The sequence below is a fragment of the Macrosteles quadrilineatus genome, unplaced genomic scaffold (assembly GCF_028750875.1).
Source record: "Macrosteles quadrilineatus isolate MER2022 unplaced genomic scaffold, UCM_ALF_1.0 Scaffold_5__1_contigs__length_97177068, whole genome shotgun sequence".
Taxonomy (NCBI): domain Eukaryota; kingdom Metazoa; phylum Arthropoda; class Insecta; order Hemiptera; family Cicadellidae; genus Macrosteles; species Macrosteles quadrilineatus.
This window is the reverse complement of record NW_026542598.1, coordinates 12,214,567-12,232,263: the sequence shown is the minus strand read 5'-3', so window position 1 is coordinate 12,232,263 and position 17,697 is coordinate 12,214,567. Positions and strand designations below refer to the sequence as shown.

Sequence of the window (17,697 nt, the reverse complement as noted above, 5' to 3'; positions counted from 1 at the left end):
ACGAAGTTTGGTTGAGTGTTTAACACGCCACCAAATGGTTTAATGTTAGCAGTGACAATGTATAGTCCCTAGTCATGATCCACTCTTTAATCTGGGACCATAGAAGCTACCATTCGGTTTTTAAACGCTAGACTTTAAGCATAGTACCTGTACTTAGCATTTGCTCGCCTTCTTGGTACATGTACTGGTATACAATTGTAACGATATAGTATCTCTTTCACCTAGCTGAGCAAGGGTTAAACTTGCATAAAAAAATTTTCTGAGATGATATTTAATTTACATATAAGATTGTGTAAATAAATATTTATTTTTACTTTTTCACGTACTCATTATATTGTAGCTATATAGTTTTCCCACTAACATGAATCATAAAATGAATTTGCTACCTACTGTCTCAACTGTTTTAATGTAAAACTATTAATTATCATGTGATCAGCTGACTTCTTGTTTATGTTTTAATTTACTTATTTGTTGTTGTTCTTTCTTAATTCAAAAGTGTTTCAATGATGATGAGTGTTTCACCTCTTAAATACTTAATTTTGTTTTAGTATATCCATATAATTTTATAAACTTTTACACGCTACCAACCGTGCTGCAAATATCCAAACGGACAACATAAATCACTAAACATTCCTTAAAACACCCCAGTTTTGGACACAACAAGCTGTCATGGTTCTTCGAGGTGCCCCAGGATAGCGACCCTAGCGCTGAGTGGTGCGGTGGCAGGGAGAGGTACTATCTGGTCCAGCTGACGACGGCGCAGGAGCTCCAGCCTCCCTCGCCTCTCCTCAGTCAGTGAGGAGAACTTGTGTCGGTCACCGCGTGATTGTCTTTCGCTCGAACACACAACAGCTCCTTGATTGTATCCTCAGCTCTAGCAGCCTTCTCACATCCTCCAAGGTAGGTGCTTGTTGTCGTCTTAGCCACAGGAGCGCCGATTGTCCTGGTGTTGTTTGCCGTCTATTGATTTTGCAGGTGCCCTCCCCCGCCGCCCAGCCGCTGGCTCATGCTAGTTATTGTTTTCTCGATCTCAGTGTTAGGTGTTGCATTACTGAAAATTAGATTTTAATATGCAATGTCGAGTAGAGTAACGCTGTTGTTTTGGTTAGGAGGATTTGTTTAGGATTCGATAGTTTGTACTATTAGTTTTATTTCCATTCACTACCTATAAATACTACAAACTATCTTCGGTAGCAATGTGTTTTAAAAACCTGTCGGAATTAAATAAATTGTATTTTTATATCTTTTTGGAAGTCGACGATAGTTTTAAAATTACCTATATCATACGCATATAAGAAACAATGTATAAATAACAAATATTTATTTCATATTTAGCTTCTGATGCTTTAATTCCGTTTTCGCATAATACGACAAGAAAAATACTACGTTCCCAAAATGCCTTACTTATTTAGAATGTTAACCATAATACCGTCCACACATTGTAACTTTCTGTATTACTCCCTATGTAAGATTTTATTAATGACTATTTTTAAATCACTGCTATTACCTCATTTTATTCTCATGCTATTATCTCATTGAAAATGTCAGATATACCAGATATATTTGTGCAAAATTATTATTTGAGAGCAATATTAAATCTTATAACTTCTGAGGTTCTAAAAAAGGTGATACAGATTTCAATACCAGCCCTAATCTATGCACACATTTTTCTAAAGGAATAGGCCTACTTGGACTACTTTTTATTTAAATAAATTTGATTTTTATTGTCACACCCGACAATAGGTATATTCAACATATTTCTTCGTATGCTTGTGTAAAAAAAGTCTTGATAGCATACTGTCTTTTCGAAGTTATAAAAAAATTGAAATAATGGGTTTCAGGTCAATTAGATGGACCATTTTTCACAGAACGTATTAAAAAAAAATCCATTTTCGTTTGTAGATATTTCCTTAATAGTTTCTTATATTTGCAAAGTAATGAGTTAGTATTTTTTTCTTTAACCCTAATAATTCGAGTAAAAGCAGTTTTAAAGGAATTTAAAAATCCCAAGTTTGTATTAAAAATTAAAAATAAACTTATTAAAAAATAAAAAATAAATGATTTTGTTTATTGTTCACATTTTAATTTCGAGTTGCACAATTAAGCTTTAAAACTACGTCTTCCATTACTATGGATATTTAAACACCTCGTAGTTAGTTGCAAAAGTAATTAACAGTGCAGCATGCTTTGTTGGAACAACATAATATGCTTATTTAGTACACGAATCACATTACACTGCTAATGTATTTTCTGAACCAAGGTGTTTGAAAATGGCATCCGGCCAAAACATATAAACCCTGTATATTACTCTGATGAGGTGTTTGTATAAATGTAAGGCATTACTGCAGTTCTGACGCTATAACGAATTTGAATACTTCTTTCTACCAGTACGTTGCTAATAATATTTTTATGTAATGGACATAATTTTAAATATATTATTTAATTGAGACTAAGACAACAAATTTCGTTTTTAAGTAGTGAGAAGAGATTGAGTTTACGATAATATAGTAAACTAGCAGAGTACCCGTCCTTCGTACGGGGATGGCATATAAGTGTAAAATGCGTATTGCAGTTATTTTCTAATTTAGAGTTTGCAATGGGGAGGATACAGTTTGATAAAATTTGCTTCTTTAAATTTACGGTATAGGTACTATAGTATTACACACCTACCATAGCCATAAGATCTACCACTTCACCTAAACAAAAGAGAAAAACAAATTATTAAAAATTCGCAAACTATCACAAACTATTCATGCAATTAAAAACATAAACATAACTGTAAACAATCATACTTTGACAGTTCTCATTGCTTATGACAGTGTTTTCTTCAAATTTTCAAATAAGCTGTTTTCATAAAAGGTAAAAAAATATAGTGCTGCACCCTGTTGGTAAATCTTATAACTTTTTAATACTTTTGCATATCATAGAACCAACTTTTCTATTTGAAACAGCTGACTGAATTCTTTAATTCCTCTTAAATAATGAATACTCATAAGGTTAACATGGAAAACTACAGAGCCACTGGGGCGGAGCCCGAAAGGATTTTTGAGATAAGAATATGCCTATATGTTAATCGGGAATATGAGCTATCATCATGCCGAATTTCAGCCCAATCCGTCCAGTAGTTAATGCGTGATTGAACTTCAAACAAACAAACAAACAAATAAATAAACAAACAAACAAACAAACACACAAACTTTCACATTTATAATATTAGTAAGATTAGTAAGATTCCCTCGTGAAGCTTTGTTTCTGTCTTTGCCCAGCTGTTTCTTTAGCCACGACCATTTATTAAAATCATAATTATCAAGACAAGCTGGGTAAGTAAAGTCACAAGACTGATCAGTCAATCGTACTTCAGCGTACACTATTTAATTCAACCAATTTAGAAGTGACAAGAGTCGAATTACTCATTATGGTGGTCTCCTTGTTCATCGTGGTAATTACCATTACATGTAACACACCTAGTTGACATTGCCGCCATTTCACTTGTTCTCACTAAAACATGTTATTCATCTGGGAAATGGCTTTATAATTATTGTTAATTGACGTGACATTTTCCAAAGCCTGATCGTGTTTCTAATGACTATATTCACCCCAAGTTCCTCCCCCTGTTCCCCCTCCACTAAGGGTGTTACAACTCCAATTTAACTTTACACTTAGCGCTGCACCGCGTAAGGTTAATTATGCCCGTAACTTACGAAGCTAAGTTACACTGAGTTATACTGTATATTGTCGCATTTAGTTTTGCTTTTCTTTGTTGAATCGTCATGTGTGACAACTAAGGATAACTCGTTGACACTTTAATGAGGTTTTGTACAAATATTTACTTTACTAAAGAGTTATTAACATAATAAGTACTAAAGACTAATTTTACTATTTGGGATACTATACTATTTCAATCAAATAACCAACGCAAAAAATAGTAATTATAACAATAGGTTTGCACTATAAAGTTTCTTTATGGTGTATTTGAGGTTTTTGGTGATCTTACCTTTGAGATATATTAAATGTACATGAGCGAGTAGAACATCTCAAACAGGTCTTTGACCTAGGGATGATAGTTTCAGTAGTTAAGTAGTAGTAGTTAGTAGTATATAATAATTTGCTTATAACATAATTTCAGGCTTCTTTAAAGTACACTGTGTAATTTCTGTAAAAACCAAATAAAATAATTCTGATTTCCAATAATTTCAAAAATTTTTACGACCAAAATCACATAGGATGCAATAAGTTTCCTCAAGAATAATTTGTAATTGCATTGCATTGCTGCACAACATTGTACCGTTTTCAAAACATTAAACCTCATAGTATCCTGCTAGGTGAGGGAATTGATACAAGACAACACGGAAAGGTTTCCCCTCCGAACACCCTACTATTTTCCTTATTTACATCTCAAAGGAAACTTGGACCATTCCAACTTTGGCTCGGGACCAAATCTAAAAGTTACATTTGTCCTGGGTTTCAAGTAGAAGGGAGGAAACTTCTCGGTCTGAACCTAGTTCTTATTGTAACCGAGTGGGATGCCAAACATGACCAAAGTGCTTGTTGGAACTGCATTCAAATTTAGTTCATAAAATAACAATTGTGCTAACCATGTTTTAAATCTTGTTTGAAAATACTAATATAAAATTGAATTAAACAAATAAATTTGTGAATTACCTTTTAATAAATCTAGGATAATCTTACTCCTGAACTAATTGTGGTAAGTATTGGTATCGCAATGGAGTGAGAGTGCAGAAGAGAATATGCCGGTAAATAATTTCTTTACCAATTCTTTACCACATTGATTATAGATAATAGCTAAATTTACTGTACCAATTAGTTTTATCCATTTATAGTATTTTGGTTTAGGTTATTTCAATCAAATGTGTTGCACTATAAAGATACTAGCATAATGTGAAAGTGGTCTTATTTATTTTTCCATTTTAGAACCAATTAATATTTACGTTCCTCTCCGAAACCTTGGACGTCCAGTGGATGTAGTCCGAGTTGATTTTATGGTGGTGAATTATTTTAGATCTATGTTTTGGCCGTGTTTATGATTAACTTTTGTACATATTTCATGTCAGTCAATTCAATAGTTTAGCCGTTCATGTTGAACATACTATTACCCAGATATCTACATATACGTAATCATACGTAGCTATAACAGCTTCCATCTGTTGGTTTTCAGGTAAATACATTGTATTCTAAAGTAATTTAATAAAGCACACTCTAACTTTTTAACGGTCTTAGACAACATTTAAACGAGTTAAGTAAGTAAACATGATGGTGTTGCCCCTCATTTTATCACATCCGAGGCAGACATTTTGCTGATCTTAAATGTTGATGCAAAAAGGTTTACGTAAAAAGAAATATCTTTTTGTTAGAAGGTAAAATCTAACAATTACTAGAATAGAACGGACTGAGGATATAATTATGATTATGTCCTCAATCCCTTCTATTGATTGATTGTATTGAATCGAATTCCTCCCTTATATAAGGGAGGAATTCGATTGACGAAAAATTGTTCAATAGGTTGAATTTGTTATTGTATATTGCAACAATAATATAACAAATGATACTTAATCAACCAATTGATTTGGCTTTTCGTAACGAAATGTACTTTTTAATGTTAGCTTGCTACGTAAATATAGGTCAAATAAAAACAAGACAATACTAATGTTTTATAAAAAGTCTCAAATAAGTCGTTAATAAACAATGCAATTCATAACAAATTCTATTTTTAATCGAATTTGTAAGATATATTCTCTTTCGTGTTTAGTAACAATTGGCATCTAATTCCAGCATATGTTGTATATACAATATATACAACATACAACATACAACATACAAGATATACAATATACATGTCCTCTGCTTGTTTAAAAATAGGAGTAAAATTAATTGGTCACGGTTTCATTGTAAATATACACAGTTTAGGTTAGCAACAACCAAAACTACTTTTTGAAATTGATAACTCTACCATGATTTCCTTGATGGTGTTGTAGTGTTTTAAAGCTATGTTTTAAATGAAAAACATAATTGAGAAACTCTTTCTCTAAACATATAAGACAAAATACTGGAGAAGAAGTGATATTTTAGGTAAGCAAGAGAGAAAAACACAGGCTGAAAATGTTTGTGCGTTGTATAAGCCGTAAAGAAAAACTCTCCAAGTTGTTCGAGTTTTAGTCTGAAAGCAAAGGAGGCGTGTATTTTATAGTACTTTTGAAATATGTTTTTCTGCTCTTTTCTATACTCTTGCCAAAAAGGGTGCTAATATATTTATAAATGTTGTTAGTAATATATCTGCATTGTTATTAATCTTATGGATCATTAAGTTCGATAATATAACTACAGCATGCTTTAGAAACGACATAATTCAGGGATCTATTATGTAAATCAGTCTCTTGTTCTTTACCAATATAACACCAGTGATTATATTAACTCAGTGATTATGAGATATTAACCGACCTCCCCACTACCAACAAAAGGATGAGGTTCTCAATTTGTCTGTGGCGATATACAGGGTTAGTAAAAAGTGTGGAGACCCCTTGTTATTTTTTTAACAGCCCATACTAGAAAAACTAAACTCGGCACACCATTATGGCATGCTATGAAGTACTTTTTGGGCATAATCGCCACTTGGTGTTCATCCCCAAAATGGGGGATTTTGGGGGAAACTCAAATATTTCAAATACAAAGACCCATCGAGTGACCCCTCCTTTTGAAGTTCCTGGTAAAAGAAAATCAACAACGCAAATTAGAGGTCTCTATCTCAGTTCAGTAAAAAATGGCAGCCAATTGAAATTCTCATAAGTTCCCAAACCCAAAATGGGGGATTTTGGGGGAAACTAAAATTTTTTAAAGATAATCCCCATCGAGTGACCCCTCATTTTAAAGGTCATAATAAAAGAAAACTAACAACGCAAAATATAGGTCTCTATCTTAACACAGTAAAATATGGCAGCCAATTGAATATAAAATTGCAAGTTATTACCGATTTCTAAAGATTTCAAACAGCTTCCATTTTTTACTGGATTGAGATAGAAACCTCTAGTTTGCGTTGTTAGTTTTGTTTTACCAGGACCTTCAAAATGAGGGGTCACTTGATTGGGCTTATCGTCTAAACCTTTTGAGTTTCCCCCAAAATCCCCCATTTTGGGTTTGGTAAGCAAGTGGCTATTAGGCTTAAAAAGTACTTCATAACATGCCAAAAAGGTGTGTAGAGTTTAGTTTTCCTAGTGTGAGCGGCTACAAAATTTACAGGGGGTCTCCAGACTTGGAAAGCTGTAAGTTAAAGTTAACTTCTGAGAATTTCAATTGGCTACCATTTTTTACTGGATTGAGATAAAGACCTCTAGTTTGCGTTGTTGGTCTTCTTTTATCAGGACCTTCAAAATGAGGGGTCACTCGATGGGTCTTTGTATTTGAAATGTTTAAGTTTCCCCCAAAATCCCCCATTTTGGGGATGTACACCAAGTGACGATTATGCCCAAAAAGTACTTCATAAGATGTCATAATAGTGTGCCGAGTTTAGTTTTTCTAGTATGAGCCGTTAAAAAAATAACAGGGGGTCTCCACACTTTTTACTAACCCTGTATATTATATCGGATCGATTTTTTATATCGGACACATAACACATAACTCTAGCAAAAATGATCCGATTTTGATGAAATTTGGTACAAACGTGTAAACCTACGTTTATTTGAACGAGTTCGCGAACCAGCATAATCGGACCATGGGAACAGGAGTTTTTGGGGGGTTTTATGGGGTAAAAGTGGGGTTTTCCCATTTTTCCCCCTAAAAAAACACAATTTTGCAATTTCTTTCTCAACCATTTTGTGGAGCTTAAAAAAGAGATAATTTAGTATATAGAAGCGCTGTTGTATGCCTAACGGTCACGGAGAGAATAAAAAAAAGTTTTATTTAAAATTCCCATGTTATTCTTATGTGGATAAAATTTGGCAAATTTATTTATTTCATCCTATACTATTGACATATCGTCAAAAACACTTTTTACCTTCCCCGTAGCAGCAAACCTAAGCACTTTTTAAATCTAATGTTATTTAAATTGGGAATAAATGTGTCTTATTTATGGAAATATTTTAGTAAAAATGTAATCAGACAAGTTGAAATTCGCTTAGTCTGCAGGTTCACTGTGGTGGGGGTATTTTCCTTCCACCATGAATTTCACCATGGAACATTGTCGAGTTTTATTTAAACGAATCGTATCTGCTGTGGTAACTAGGATAGAGGTATATCTTTGATAAAGTGCACTATAATTTCCTCTAGTTACATGAGAAAGAGGCCATTCTTAGTTGGGTTCCTGGCATGGATTGTCCAGCCTCTATCCCTGGGTTTATATGTTTCTTTTTCCAGTCAGTAGTTTGCCATAATTTGGAGCTTGGGTTCAATAAAAATCCTCTAATCATTGGCTCGTTTTTTAACCTTTAAAAACAATGTAGGTACTATAAACTAACTGAAAAAAACCACAAACTTTGCCCTTTAAGCAGTTGGTGAAAGGGTTTATAGCAATAAAGAGCTTAACAATTCAAAACAAATGAAACAACTGTGTGAGGGAACGCAAGATTTAACAACAACAAAAAAGGCGGAAGTTATGAGTTAAAATATCTACGGAATATTCGGTTGGTTGTGTTTATTTTGCTTGAAACAAACAATAAAATGTGAACAAAGCTTTTACGGTTGAAATGAAACCAAGATATGCTTCCATGTAATGTATATTTTTGGTTTGAAATAATTTATTGTATTTGAATTTGTGAATTATTTCGCAATGGATTAGGGGAAATCAAATTTAACTTAGTGTTTACATTGTGAATTAATTTTGGGTATAGGCTTACTATACAAAATAATATACCATGGTAAAATCCATTGATTTGTATGGCTTACAAGTATGACAAGTAATAGGGAAGGTAATATATAGTATAAAAGAAAAACAGGAAAGATTTTGATTGGATTTTGTTATGGCGAAGCTAAAGCTTAATTTTGTACTACAGTATATCACATTTTCTTATTAGGTAATAAACCACATACACAATAAGTTTTAAGCAAATATCGAAATATTTTTTAGCAAATGTTTGGAAACGTTATCTAACATAAATAAATTCTGGAGGCACATTATGAAAAAAACTGTATCTAGTTTATTCGGCGATGGCTAGTAAGTAGTAGTTAAGTCTTAATCTACTTTTATTGTTATCACTTATTTATCTGATTTTCAAAAAATATAATCCTAACAGAACAGAAGCTTTAGAAAATTTGACGTTGACCCAGTTGTCCGTGTCAATTATTCTGGGTAAATTTAATATAACTACTAGGTCGTTACAAAAAGCTGACGGATTCCAACACAGGCCTAGAAAGCCTACTCAGGACGATATTACACTAAACTCAAAATAGCCGACTAAATAAGAATATATCAAAGTTTGATTCCAGCTGATTTCTTTAGTCACTTGTTTTGCCGAGAAATGTCAACTCAGGTGATTCATTTCCAAGTCACGACTTTGCCGCCTCTTCAGAATTTCTTTGCAAGTTTTCAAGTTGTCCAATGTCATAAACAGTGAACGCATACAGTGATGAATAATAATTGGAATTTCCAACTGTAAATTATTAGTTGAATATTAAATAAACATTATCAAAATTGTAAATGTAGACTATTTAATTTGTTCGTAATATTAATGGCAATGTTTAACCCAGCCATGATGTTTATTTAAAGTATTGGGTTTGGAAACATATTAAACAGTGTGGTGAATGAAAACAAACTGCCTATATAATTTTAGCAACGTAGGCGATTGTTGTAATTCGATATTTAACCATTTAACATTATTGATACAATTCAAATGTTCATATGTGGCATTTAGAAAATCTTTTTAATTTTAACTTTTTACAGCTGAATAATAATAACATGTTTTATTTATAGTGTGGTGTGAAAATACATAAGTCTGTACATTGCATATTTTAAATCGAGTTTTCAACCGATGGACGACCTCTAGTTCTGTTTGGTAAAAAAATTACAGTTGGAATTCTGAACAATACATAAAAAATAATATTTAAAAATTGAACAGTATGAACTTAAACAAATATATAATTTCAAGCATAAATAAGCAAATGTTTCTCAAAGCAGTACCTTAGATTAAACATGTTAAGCTGTTTAGGACAGGGCTTGGAAGATATTAGTGTGCAGTAGCCTATTCATACCGTTGACTTTGAATACTACAAATAGACATCTCATCCCATTTAATCTATACTGATGCTAGATCATTACAGAGATAATACTTTGGTTCGACCAATGTCCATAAAGTCTTTGTAGTTTAAGTCACGTTCAATATCCTCTTTGTAGTTTTTTTCGAGGCAAGCTATATGATACTCAGTATAGGGTTGAGTTTTGTTTTACCCAGCACGGGAAACGGACAGAGGAGCGCAAGTCGTAAAACTGTCAACCCCTCGGCCGAAGAATTCGTCGGGGTAGGACCAAGGAGCGCAGAGGTGCTTGCGCTCCTTGGTCCTACCCGTGCAAGGAACTAATCCCCTACTTACGAGGGTTGAACAAGACAATGCTTGAGTCGACCCTGTGAGTACTTTAATACTTTAATACTATATCCCATAATTTAATAATTTAATAGTATATCCCATTAGTCGCGCCTCACTGACTACACCATTGATTCAGGTATATTTTTCTAGTGCAACTTATTACCAAACTAATGTATCAACAAATTACCAGGCCGTACACTTTCACTTTCGAATTTAAATTGCAATAGAAAAGCTGATCCTTCAGTTGAATGTTAAACCACATTTAGATTTTATTTTATTTTATAAAAATGGATTTTAAATAGGCTACTTTTTAATAATTGCGACTTGATTAAGGTAGGTGACTTTAGTCTTCATGGTGTGGATCTAAAATCAATGAATGGAAATTATTGCAAATTAGTAAGTTTATTCACTTTTAATAACTGCTTTAAACAAACATAATCTTTGAAAATAAAGGGGTATTGCACCGTTAGTTTTACCTTAGAATAGGTGTTGAACCCTATTAAAATGTGCAAATTTGCAATGGGACCCCTCGCTATGAAATATAGGCTACTAATTTTTATGCAGGAATGGTTTGTAAAATCCTTAGCTAATTTAAATCCATGAATACAATTAAATGCTTTCAACGTGTACCCACCATTGATAAAAACAACCTGAATTTTTAATCTTAGTTTTATAGGTAAATTCAACAGACAGAAACCATCTCTTCTTTATGATATGTAAAATGCGCATATCCATTGAAGTACTTTATTTTTCCATTGATTGATAAAAAGAAAAGGTAATACAAAACATACGTACCAATACAGTATATAGTTGATATACTTTGTAGTTTCTCAGGCTCGAGAGCAAGGATCGGAGTCAGAATTTTACTATGTATATTGTATTTGTGTCAAAATGATGACTTTTTATGTGGACAATTTTGTACTATTTCGAATCCCATATATTTTTTCCAAAAATACAATACGGGCCATTCTCAATTCATTTCACATTTCTTAGGAGGTAAGCTTTACTTTTTAATGCCAACAGTGATAACATAATATTACAAAAACAAGATTTTACAAAGGAACAATTTTTTAAAGTTACTTAGCCAACACTTTATATGGTAGCATGAATCAAATTCCATATAATTTTAAAGTTATTGCAATTCCAAATCATCTTCCTAATTTAAACTCAATTTGTATTACTTTCTTTTAGTTTTCGAATTATCATTAATATTTGGCGTTTATGTTGTCACCATGTAAAACGTTTGTTAAATGACACAAATGATGTATAATATAACATTGTCATCACAATGTCTAAATAGCAACATGTCACAACGTCAAACAACATAATTCATTGTTACTAATGTTTGTATAGGCCTACAAAATGTTTAAACTGTAGGCCTACGGTTTGATGTTTTTCAAAAATAACTTTGTTCTCGCTGGATAAATAAGTTTGATAATTTTGCCCTGAAATAATCAGTTAGCCTTATTTAGATGTAACAGTTATTGTTTTAAAGAAAAATCACAGTATATTACATTGTGGATGCTGACTAATCAAAAAGTCACTCTGATTAGGATTTATTTGCCCCAATGAAGTATTTTTACCCACGAATCTGTGACATTAGTTAGAAAATGTACCAATAGCACCGTTAACATTAACCGAGAATAGAACTTTCTTTAGGAATCTGCACCGGTAACGAATTTGTAAAATTGGTCACCTTATTAGATGTACAGCAAGAAATTAAAAAAAAAAAAAACACGTCACTGATTGTAAGTTACTCATTACTTATTATCTCTTATTTGATTCTAGACTCAAAAGTTTACTTTTTTATAATAGATAATTTACTTTGTAACTGGTAACACTACTTGAATAAAGACAAGTTTTAATTTTTGTAGTTTACTCTTTTTTTAGAATTCCTTTTTAGAGTATGTGCCGGTTATTGTTATTTGAATTTAGCATTAAAATAGAGTAATTATGTTTATATTTATTGGTAATCCGGAGGCTATAAAATCTACTTAAACGATGCTTAAACCATTACTTTGGAAATAGCCAAGTAAATTCTGATTAAACAAATTTGTGCTTGTCTAAACAGTTGGGAATAATTATAGGATCTTGAGGAGTAAATGTTTTCATTAGATACACTTTTTTGTCGGCAATACAACAGTTAAAAAAGTAAACCAAACAAAATAATCGATTTATTTTCAGATATTTCTAACTATATACTTTCAGAAAAACCTAAGTAATTCTTATTCAAAAAGTATTTTTAAATTTAAACAAAGCCTATGTAAACAACACTACTTTTTGAAGTAAATTTAGCCCAGGCACATTGTCATTTGGCAAATATCACTTTCAGCAGTAGGCTCACCCACCTAATCCGGAAATGCACAACATAATATAATGTTGTTCTTAAGAATTAATTAGTTTCAAGAATGGTATGCGTTGCTCCTAAATAGTACGAACGTCCGGTAATATTAAGGCATTCAATATCCTAACCTCTATCACGAGAGAAAATGCCAGGTGTTTCCACAGGACGGAGACGAAGGTTGAATCACGGGTCGATAATCAAAACAAATCACGTAGAATCATGCATGCTATAAGCAATTAATAGTCGTCATGCCTTCAAAGCTATTTCAAAATTGTATAAACTATACCTGCAAAACAAAATAATGTAAACATTTGATAGTTCTGAAACGCAGAGAGAAAGTTTAGCTGTCTCGAATAATCTAATATGATTTTAATTATAATAGAATAATGCAAATTTAGTTCCGTACTATTTAGTGATAAATATTTAATTTTTATTAAACTGCACTTAGAAAAATATGCAGTTTGTCTGCATTGAAAATGGGCTTATTAACGTAGGACAAAAACCAACTGTTTTTAAGATAACTACTTCAACTTCGAATGCATAATACAGTATCTTGCATTGTCTCTGTTAACATATTTATAGTTTCAAAATTACTCCTTACATTTTCATTTTAAAGTAGTGTATTCAATGAGGCACGACTAATGGGATTTACTTGCAGGGTTGACCCAGCCATTGTCTCTTTTAATCCGTATAATTAGGGGATTAGTTCATTGCATGGGTAGGACCGAGGCGCGCAAGGTACCTCTGCGCTCCTTGGTCCTACCCCTACGGATTTTATTTATGACCTCCCATTAGAGCAGGTATTGTGCGCTCCTCGGTCCGCGAATCGTTGGGAGGGGTTAATAGTCTACCACTTAGCCGAGCTGTGCTGGGTGATTACTGAGGTGGTGAGTACTGGGTGATTATGCTCGGCTAAGTGGTAGACTATTAACCCCTCCCAACACACGTAATAGCACTAAATGATGAGGTACTTACGCCCTACATATAATTAGGCCCTAAGTGGCGCTTTTTGTTGTTGCCTGCGACACCTCCTTAGCTCTGTATACGTGGAAACAGTCCATTACATTTATAATAACTGCTTAACTTGTATACGATCAAGAGAAAACGATGTAGCTCTATGTTTTTTTATACATAGTAGACAACAGCTTGGTCAAGTGAAACGGAAAATCGGGTAAATCCGTATAGGATGTAAATAATAGGGGAAATTGTGAATTATTTTAGATTTTATTTATCAACAAATCTGGGACTCTTTTGAATTGTATTTTACACCTGACTATATCGATATTTCATCCTATTTACAATACATATTTATCTGTTTTGTTTTGACTAGATATAATAGATGCTGTGTAATATAGGACAGTTGTATTGCTTTTAAATCGTACTGCTGAGTGATGGTCCCAAGTTTGATGTTGGCACGTTAACTGTAAGACTGTTTTAAGTCTTGCAGTGACTTACATATTGACGAGTTGTTTTTTTTTTAATACTATTTAATACCAGCACAGTTATAATGTAAATTGATATAATTTTACTGATTGCTTTTGTCTCATATATAATGTACATTAGTGTAAAAAAAAACTAATGAACTGTAAATACTTTTTAAATTTTTAAATCCAGCAATTGGATTAGTTATAATAAGACGAGATTGCTTTGGTAAAACCTGTTTTAGTTTAGAAGAATGACAGCACATTATAGCAGTACAATATGCAAATAATGTCACTTTTTTAGTCTTTAGCTCATAGTCCTTAAGCCTTCATGGCGATGCTGATTATGTAATTTGTACCCGTTGATCATGATAAGTAACTCTTGTTTTCTAATTAACACTGTAAAATAGTTAAGTTTTTATTTATAAGTCTTTACACTTTGCCTTTTTAAAGCTTTTTCCAATACATTACTACTGCAGGGAGCGAGCTGGTCTAGAGGTATAGCGCGGGACTTCAGCCTGAATTAATATGAAAAACAATTCTGATCTCATGCCTAGTGTCCTAGGAAATTAATAAATAAATGCAAGCTTAAGAACGTACGTTAGAATAAACTTTGTCTTATATAATTTCAGAATATTCATTAAACCAAACAAAATGGATGGTGATGGTTAAAATAATAAATCCAGCCTGTGGTATGCTACTGCAGTTAGGGCAAAGGTTACGAAACAAAAAAAAAAGTTGAAACTAATATTCTCCGAGGTAAAAATACACATTCAAAGGTTTAAGGTTGAAATTAAGGTTGAAATGCTACATAAAAATTGTTTGTTAAAATTAAGTATGAAAGAGTTGCCAATTAATGTAAAACTATCTGTATTACCTTTTCATGATTGTAGAATACACGGGTTTAGCAATTGTGAGTTTGTACAAAAATTGATAAAATTAACTACAAAAAGCTATAATCTTGTACCAAAACGGTTTTGTGCTCTATTTTACTAAAAACAACAAGTGTGTTACTTTCAGCATCGATGGATCGGTTTAAATATTCGTTTCCAAACAGTTAAACAAGTCAACACAGGTTTTAACTGTTTATTTTTCCAACTCTGTTTATGGAACTAACATGATAGCGTTGTATCTGGAGTACAACGTGTATTTATTTTGCGCATTTATCCGCACAGTTTAAACAAAACTATATAACTTGTGTACCGTAAATTATGTAAATTATTAACGAGTATTGTCAATAATAACGAGATCAATTATAGTTACCTTTCATCCTATGTTACCTTTTTAGCGAATTTCCCATATAGGGAATAAGCTATTACCGTAGTACTCACGGTAAGACCTGGACGCGGGACCGATTTTTTTTTCGTTTTGAGGTCCCTAGAGGTCAAAAACACCATCCGTTCAAATTCATATATATATATATATTTATATATATATATATATTCATATATATATATATTTATATATATATATATATGTGTCCGTTAGCGCAATAACTCGAGCAAAAATGATCCGATTTTGATGAAATTTGGTACAAACGTGTAAACCTACGTTTATTCGAACGAGTTCGCAAACCAGCATGATCGGACCATGGGGCTGGGGGTTTATGGGGGCTTTTATGGGGTAAAAATGGGTTTTTCCCATTTTTGACCCAAAAAACATAAAATTTTGCAATTTCTTTCAAAACTATTTTGTAGAGCTTAAAAAAACAAATAATTTAGTATATTGAAGCGTTATAATGCGCCTAATGGTTACGGAGAAAATTCCAAAAAATTGTAAATTTAAAATTCCCATGTTATTCTTATGGAGAATAAGTAAACTCTTGTAGTTTGCTTGTTTATAAACATATTTTGCCCAAATTTGGAAAATGTTTTTATTTCTTACTAACTATTAACATTTTACATAAAACACACTTTTACCCTCCCTGTTGCAGCAAACCTAAGTATGTTTTAAACTGATTCTATTTAAATAGGGAATAAATGTGATATTTTTAAGGAGACATTTTAGTGTAAATCCATTCAGGGAAATGGAAATTCGCTTAGTCTGCAGGTTTGCTGCGGCGGGGGTATTTTATTGTTCTTCAGTAAGGAAAAAATAGTTGTTAAAATGTTGTGATTGGTAAAAGCTAGGCCCAGTGTTTTTGTAAATTTCAATTGATGACTGATAGATAATCAGCTGTTTTCAATCAGAAACTAAACTTGTAAAAGAATCACACAAATTCTGAACTAATGATTACTTAAAAGAAAACACACATCCAAGTTTTGATCGTTGTTAATCTATAATTCTCAGTAAAGCTAAAATATAATCGTATTACAACTACGCTCAACTCTAATGTATTCTAGCGTGGTTCTTATTGATCTCAAAACATGGTTTGCCAGTCCTTTCCGAATCTACTCTCCTTCAAATAAATTAAAATTTTTGGCTTAGTATATAGGCTATATCTCACAGAACTTAACCCATCTCATTCATCTATTCCACAATCTTAACTTCATTCACTTCGTCAATGTTTTGAATCAGCCAGAAACAGTCACACACAAACAGTTACACTTGACCCAAAATAAATATTTAAGTTTTATATAAAATACGCATCATATAGGATGAAGTCCACCTGCATTATGCAAAGTCCAAGTGTGAAATGAGAGGGAATTAACACAAGTTACCGGAAAACATATACTGTATACATTTACGTAGCTTAACCAGTTTACCAATGCATCAGCAAGGTATTTCAATTGAAAAGTCGTAAACGATGACTAGTTTTAAAATTGTTATTCCAACACTGTCTCGTCGCATCGCTCACTCCCCATAGACATTTGTATGAAACAGCCCTGGATAACAGTGAAATATTCGTTTTATGTTCATCACCGACCAGATGAAGAATTATTACCCCCAGGGGAGTTGTGCTGTACAATTGTGAGAGGGTTGGTGGGGGTGGGGGTGACAATTGGGCTCCCGTGCAGCCCCCGCTGCTCCATCGGGACTAGTTTGGAATTAAAACCATAAGCTGTGCTGCTCCAAAATGGAAATTACGTTTTCAAATTTTTACAGATGCTCAGCTTTGCGCGTGTTTGAAAATGTATGTTGATAATCGCAGAGTAAGTGTGTTTAAATATTGAAATTGATTGTTTATTGAAATTCACTTTTGTTATGCTAGTATAAGTTCGTCTTAAAGCCAGGACCTTATTTTAATTTATTAACTACTGCGTTAGAAGGGGGTGAATAAGGAACAAATAAAATTGAATGGATGATATTGCTACAACGAAGCTTTAAAAATATTGACAATTTCAATCGTAAAAATTAAAATTTTTGATTTAATACCAGAAGATAGTTTTACTAACAGTGATATAACAATTATCCACTTGAGTTCTCAACATATTCTTGTGTTGTCCAGCTGTCCGCATCCTACTG

At 32.7% G+C, this 17,697-nt stretch overlaps 1 protein-coding gene across 1 annotated transcript in view; it reads left to right on the top strand.

The window, feature by feature from the left end:
- Positions 1-742: 742 nt before the first annotated feature.
- LOC128995916 (uncharacterized) overlaps positions 743-17,697 on the top strand; it is a 96,003-nt gene continuing 79,048 nt past the window's right edge. The window contains exon 1 of the mRNA XM_054420964.1: positions 743-900. The gene's annotated coding sequence lies outside the window, so the exon portion shown is untranslated. The remainder of the gene's footprint in view (positions 901-17,697) is intronic.